The 5,964-nt window shown below is 39.8% G+C and overlaps 1 long non-coding RNA gene across 3 annotated transcripts; it reads right to left on the bottom strand.

Annotated features, from left to right (window-relative positions):
* Positions 1-1,859: 1,859 nt before the first annotated feature.
* Positions 1,860-5,237, bottom strand: LOC124703798. 3 transcript variants are annotated; one of them, XR_007003302.1, is made up of 6 exons: positions 4,861-5,237; positions 4,471-4,512; positions 3,877-4,371; positions 3,613-3,673; positions 2,641-3,458; positions 1,860-2,095 (listed from the first exon to the last, which is right to left on the bottom strand). It is a non-coding gene; the product is annotated as an uncharacterized LOC124703798 (long non-coding RNA). The 3 variants fall into 3 exon arrangements; XR_007003301.1 differs by having other exon boundaries at positions 3,613-4,371; XR_007003300.1 differs by lacking the exons at positions 1,860-2,095; positions 2,641-3,458 and having other exon boundaries at positions 3,542-3,673.
* Positions 5,238-5,964: the final 727 nt, after the last annotated feature.

Raw genomic sequence — 5,964 nt, forward strand, 5'->3', positions numbered from 1 at the left:
AAGTGTGAATCAAGTATTATCAAGATATGAAGCATTAGCATTCTTGCCAGGGGCTTTGCGCTTACCCTTCTTACTCTTTGGTTTAGGAAATACATGACCGCATCCGGGTGTAGAGGTAAAATTTAGAGTGCCTTTCCCCACATCTATGATTGCTCCCACGAGTTTCAGCAGGGACCTTCCAAGTGTGATTTGTCCTGTCCCTACACATTCAACAACGAGATAATCAGTGGATACCGTTCTTCCAAGAAAGGTTGTGAACACACCTTCAGCTATACCCTTAGGAATTATAACAGAGTTATCAGTAAGAGTTATTCCTTCTCCTCCTTCAGTAAGTTCCCAAAGTGTCAAAGATTCATAAATTCTTTCAGGCATAAGGCAAAACTCAGACATAATATCACAACGGGCGTGAAAAGTTTCACCACAAATAGCAATTTTAATAGTAGGTACCCACATTGAAGGTTCAAAGCTTACTGGAACATAATCATAATACTCACGAATCTGGTTGTACCCTTCTTTTAAACAAGATATATTCGTTTCGAGAGTGTTTAATATATTATGAATACAAGCAAGAGATGAATTAAAATTATTAGCGGAGCTAGATGATGCAACCAATTTTTTTATGGCATTATAAGCTTGATCCCCATCACGGTGAAGGAAATCTCCTCCCACTACAGCATCTAAGGCATATCTATAGCGAAGAATAATCCCAAAATAAAAGTTACTAAGAAGCAAACTTAGAGTCATTTTAGGTTCAGTTTTACTATAAGAATCAAAAATTCTAGACCAAGCTTCTTTAAAACTCTCTTCACCACCTTGTTTAAAAGTAAAGATCGATTCCTCAGGTGATAGAGTAACAATTACGGGACTAGTCATGATAACAAAATAAGGTAAATGCAAGTAACTAATTTTTTTTGTGTTGGGGCGCCCCTTGGGGCGCCTCCTAGCCGGTGCTCAGCGTCCAAATTGCAACACATAATAATGTTTTGCTTATTAGAAGATACGTGCTTCTGGGGCAAAGTTTCTTCAATAAGAATTGATCTCAAATCATTTTTAGTTATTGCACAGTGGTACAAGTACAATCCATACAATATAGCACTCATCAACACTCCCTCCGTCCTAAACTACATCAAGATATATCCATATTTAGACAAAACTGAGACACTTATTTTTAGACGGAAGTAGTACATCATAAGTCCAGAACCCCAAAACGTCTGTTTTGAAAGAAAAAAGTAGGTAATTACAATCATAGGTGGCGCCTGGTGTTCTGAACTATACAAATCAGTGACCGGGTCAACCATGCTACATCGATATATAAAGACTTTATGCAACCATAAGTCCAGAACCCCAAAAGGTGCCAATGTAGTGCAAAACAGAACTGCCCAGTTAGGCCACCAAAACTACAAGAGAGAGAAGTGGTTAATCTGCACGCTAAAAGAATGCTTACATGTACTGGAGTTCAAGAAGATCCATTCAACACCTCACCGGATTACTCTGTTATTGAGAACATATTTGGAAAAAAGATTGAACTGTCATGCTTGCTCTTTGGTCAATTAGAAGTCCTGAAAACGAAGCTTGTTGAACAATCAACGAGATGACCAGAGGTTTGTTCTGAAAAACTGTGGAGACATCCCCTAAATAGGATAGATCAACCATGAGCTCATGCATTTGATCATCAAATTGGCGGAACAAATAATAGAGCAAATCACCGTGAGAGCCACCCAGAAAAACAACATGAGACGAAAGGGGATTGATTCTTCTCAACAGAGTAAAACTTTGGAAGAATGATGTACAATATAAACCTTTGAAGAGATAGATTCTTCATGTTTCAGAACCCAGAGACAGATCATCCGGCAATGTACTCTGTTACTACCATGAGCGCATCACTAAGTTTTTCAAAGAACTTTTATGGAATATGTGGTGATGAGAACAAAAATGGTATAAAACCTAAAGGATATTGTATTTGAACTATGTTACTAATAACTGGTTCGCACAAACTTACCAAATTTCACCGCAGTTGTAACATAGTATTGTACAGACACATAGTTGTAGTCTTATAATGGTCAGCATCAGCGAACATGCATGCTTCTGGTGAGATCTGTGAGCAGCGAATATAAATGGAAAATTTTAATTAGTATATACCAATTGGATGCTATGGAAGATATTTAAGTACACCAAAACCACAATTACTATAAAAGCTCATGGAGGAAAGCCAAACGGAAATTTCTCAACATGGTTGAGATACAAATGGAAGCCACCACAAACTCAATATTGCAGCACGATCTGATAAGCGGGTGAGAATCGTGTAAGAATGATGGTAAGTGAAAAAAAAAACGATAAGTAGGTGTCTTAACTCACCAATCATCTTTAATCTTGGATGGCTGCTATCAACCATGTCTTTTTTCATACACTCTGATGTCTATCTAACCTAGGCTTTAAGTTTTATTCCTGTATGGTTGTGCCTTACAATAGATTGAAGGAGTAGGCCTTTTCATAGCTCACACCGACGTTCAGCAACTGAACCGTCTCTTTCAGGGTATCCTAACTGCTTCTCACAACCCATATGGGAGATGAATTAGATGAAGTGGAGGGCTGGATGGACCGAGGGATACATCAGAAGCAAGTGAGGAAGGAGGCCTTTACCTTGGTATTGGCCGAACTTGCATCAGCTGTCGGCCTACCACGAGTACCACGACGGCGACCAGAACCTACTCATCGTCATCGATCTCCAAGGCCTAGGTGTTGTGCCCCATGACCCATCAAAAATATGAATGTCACCACCGTTTGTGTCATCAGCGATGCGTACACAGCAGATATCGTAATGCCATTAGAAAAGAATGTTCTAATAAATATGCATACACCTTAAAAGAGATTGTTGGAAAAGTTGTAAGAACATAAAGATAGCAGACATTCACTACACCTTGTGACTAATATTTCTGGATTCATCTTGAAAATTAAGTGTACATTCGGTGGACTAATATGCCTCAATAATATAGATTCGGTTACACATGAAAATTCAGACAAAAACAAGTGGCCCTAAAGGATATCACTCATGTATTTCTGTGACCAACAGGCATAAACATTCATGTGTAAAGGAAACCTGAGAAAGAGTCTCAAATTAACCAAAGAGTGTCTCGTTTAGGACCAGAAACAACTAAATAATCAACATTGAGGGCTCTAAGTAAATGATTCTTTTTGGTCTGAAATACTTCGATATGAAGAAAGCTTCTTAGGATTTTCTCACAAATGAAGACAACAAAGAAAATAATTATTTGTGTTGAAAAAAATATTGAAATCTCACAAAAAGAAGCTGAATAGCAGTGCTTATTACACTATAGTAACCACACGGAGAGGACAAATCAAGAAATACTACGTGGGTCTAAATCTTCAGAGGCCCAACCATGGAGATCTGGAGTGTAGGAAACCATACATCCCACATTCTATAGTAGTTACAGAATTTCCTGAGGCAAACATAGGATTTAGATAGTTAGAGTGACAAACATAGGATGACTTACAATTTCGCATACCAAGTGATAGTAGTAGCATGTATAAAAAAAAATCGTGTTTATTATAACTTAAGAGATGAACCAGAAATATAATGGCATATATACTGACCAGGTAAGTACTTAAAGATCAGAGAGGCAAACAACTCCTCGATATTGCAGAGTCTACAGACCTAGACAATAAAAATCACACAAAAATGAAAGCATATACAGTTGATGAAAGAACAACGAAAGGATAAACAAAATCAGATGCTATGTAATATAAATAATAAAACCTGGTAAGAATTATATAGATTTGCATGTGTTCACTAAGCAAACCTAAATAGAAGTATAACTTTGCACAAAAATACAGCAGGATATTGCATGGTCTACAAACCTAGAATCTGGTCTCATCTTTGTGTAAAAATGGATAAACATATCTGCTCTCGTTAAGGATCAGAGAGGCAAACATCTCCTCGATATTGCGGAGTCTACAGACCTAGACAATATAAATCACACAAAAATGAGAGCAGATACAGTTGATACAAACAATGAAAGGGATAAAAAAATCAGATGCTAAACCTGGTAAGAATGATATATATTTGCATGTGTTCACTAATCAAACCTAAAAGAAAGTACAACTTTGCACAAAAATACAGCAGGGCCTAACAAGACACTAAAACAAGAAATTTGCTTTGCACAAACAAATGTCTCAAAAGGATAATCTATATTACTCTTATCGCCGTAATCTTCTTTTCAAACAAATCAATGAACTAACAAAAAGACATGCATATTCCAGGAACGCATCTTCCCGAGTCTGGTTCCATTTTCCCAAAATGCTTTGATATATGGCTTTCAAATTTGACCAAGATCTCTTCCATTTGGCTTCCCTCTGCAATAGCACGCAATCATTTATTTCAGTCATTAGTACAAGTTAACATGAAAGAACAATCCCTACGGAGGGCTTTATAACGATAGAAAGAAACCCCACATTTGGATCTGATGTATTGTCAAGAGGAGGTAACACATTGGCCTGCCAAATGCGGAGTTCTTGAGTTGGTTGCAGAATCCAAATCACAAAACATCAAATCTTCAGTATATGAATGAACAGAGCCTAGCATATAATGGTAAAAAAGTAGGCCAAATATTCAATTTATTTTGTACCTAGTGGATGAAATTGGGGTCTTCGTTTGTGGATGTCTGATGGAGATGGGAAACACGGGGCGCTGCCACAGCCCCGTCTGTCACCCCATCTTCTTTCCTTACTCCATCTCCCTCTATCTACTCGGGTTTCTCATATCCAAAGCTGATCATCAACTTTCATATCAGATTCTGAACCAAAACGTCACATATCATCCAGGCGCGGCAATATAGTACTCACCAGTGACGAAATAAACCGTGGAAGGCTGTGGCTGACGGCCACCGCCGCCTCGTGGAGATGGAGGAGTGGGAGCACAGCCCTCCTCCACGTAGGCCGTCCGCGCCGCCTCTGACAATCACCGGCGCCGCTGCGGCCAACAGTCCTCACTTGGCTTAGGGACCTCGGAAGCGAGAACGCCCACCCCGCTGCCGCAAGCCATGTTCGTGGCCCCCGTGCGACCTCATCAGGTCGTAGCGCTGGTCGGTGGCCATGGCTAGGTGATGGTGCGGGGCTGACGTCGCACATACCTCTGTGGTGGTAGAGGAGGCCAGGAATCGGGCGGGGAGAGGAAGAAGATTAGGAAGAAAGAGAGGAGGTGGCCGTGGGGACTGGGGAGCCACCGCTCAAGATGGGACTTGGTTAACCATTTATTTTTCGGATTCGAACCTATTTAACCATTTTGTTTAAAAGGTTAATAAGGTTAACCATTAGGTTAATACGGTTTAAATGGTTAACCATTGGTTATTTAGGTTTTAACCATTTTTATTTTATGTAACGATGGCAATTTGCTAAGCTTTTGCAAAGCTTGATTTGTCAGCTCGGAAATCAACATGACCATTGCTAAAAAAAAACTAACAATTCACAAGCATATTCAAAATGACAGACAAGTTTCAAGTATTTTCAGAATAACAGATTCCACGTCAACAATCGTACATGCACATGACGGGATCTGCGATTTCTAAATTTCGTTAGAAACCACAATTGACCTTCGAACTGAAGCTGCCCAGTAATTCAGTATTCATTCAGAAGTCGTTCAGCTATCTAGTACAACTCGTTGTTTGCTGCATCGCAGAGATGAATCTTGAGAGTGGAGCTGCAGCTGGATGCAAATCAGATCAATTACCCTACTTAATCCCAGCCAACAACGTGGTCTCATAGGCGGACAAGGATGAGCTGCTGCTTCACCTACCGGCGGCACAGGTTCCAGGCATGGTGGCTTCCGCCTGGGACTCGGGAGATGTAGAGGATATGTAAGGGAGGGCGGATGGTGACGGCAGCTGTGATGACCCGAAATTTCTGTTTATTTCTTACTTGAAGTTAATTGATTATTTTTCTAATCTTTGG

Source organism: Lolium rigidum, chromosome 3, assembly GCF_022539505.1.
Source record: "Lolium rigidum isolate FL_2022 chromosome 3, APGP_CSIRO_Lrig_0.1, whole genome shotgun sequence".
Taxonomy (NCBI): domain Eukaryota; kingdom Viridiplantae; phylum Streptophyta; class Magnoliopsida; order Poales; family Poaceae; genus Lolium; species Lolium rigidum.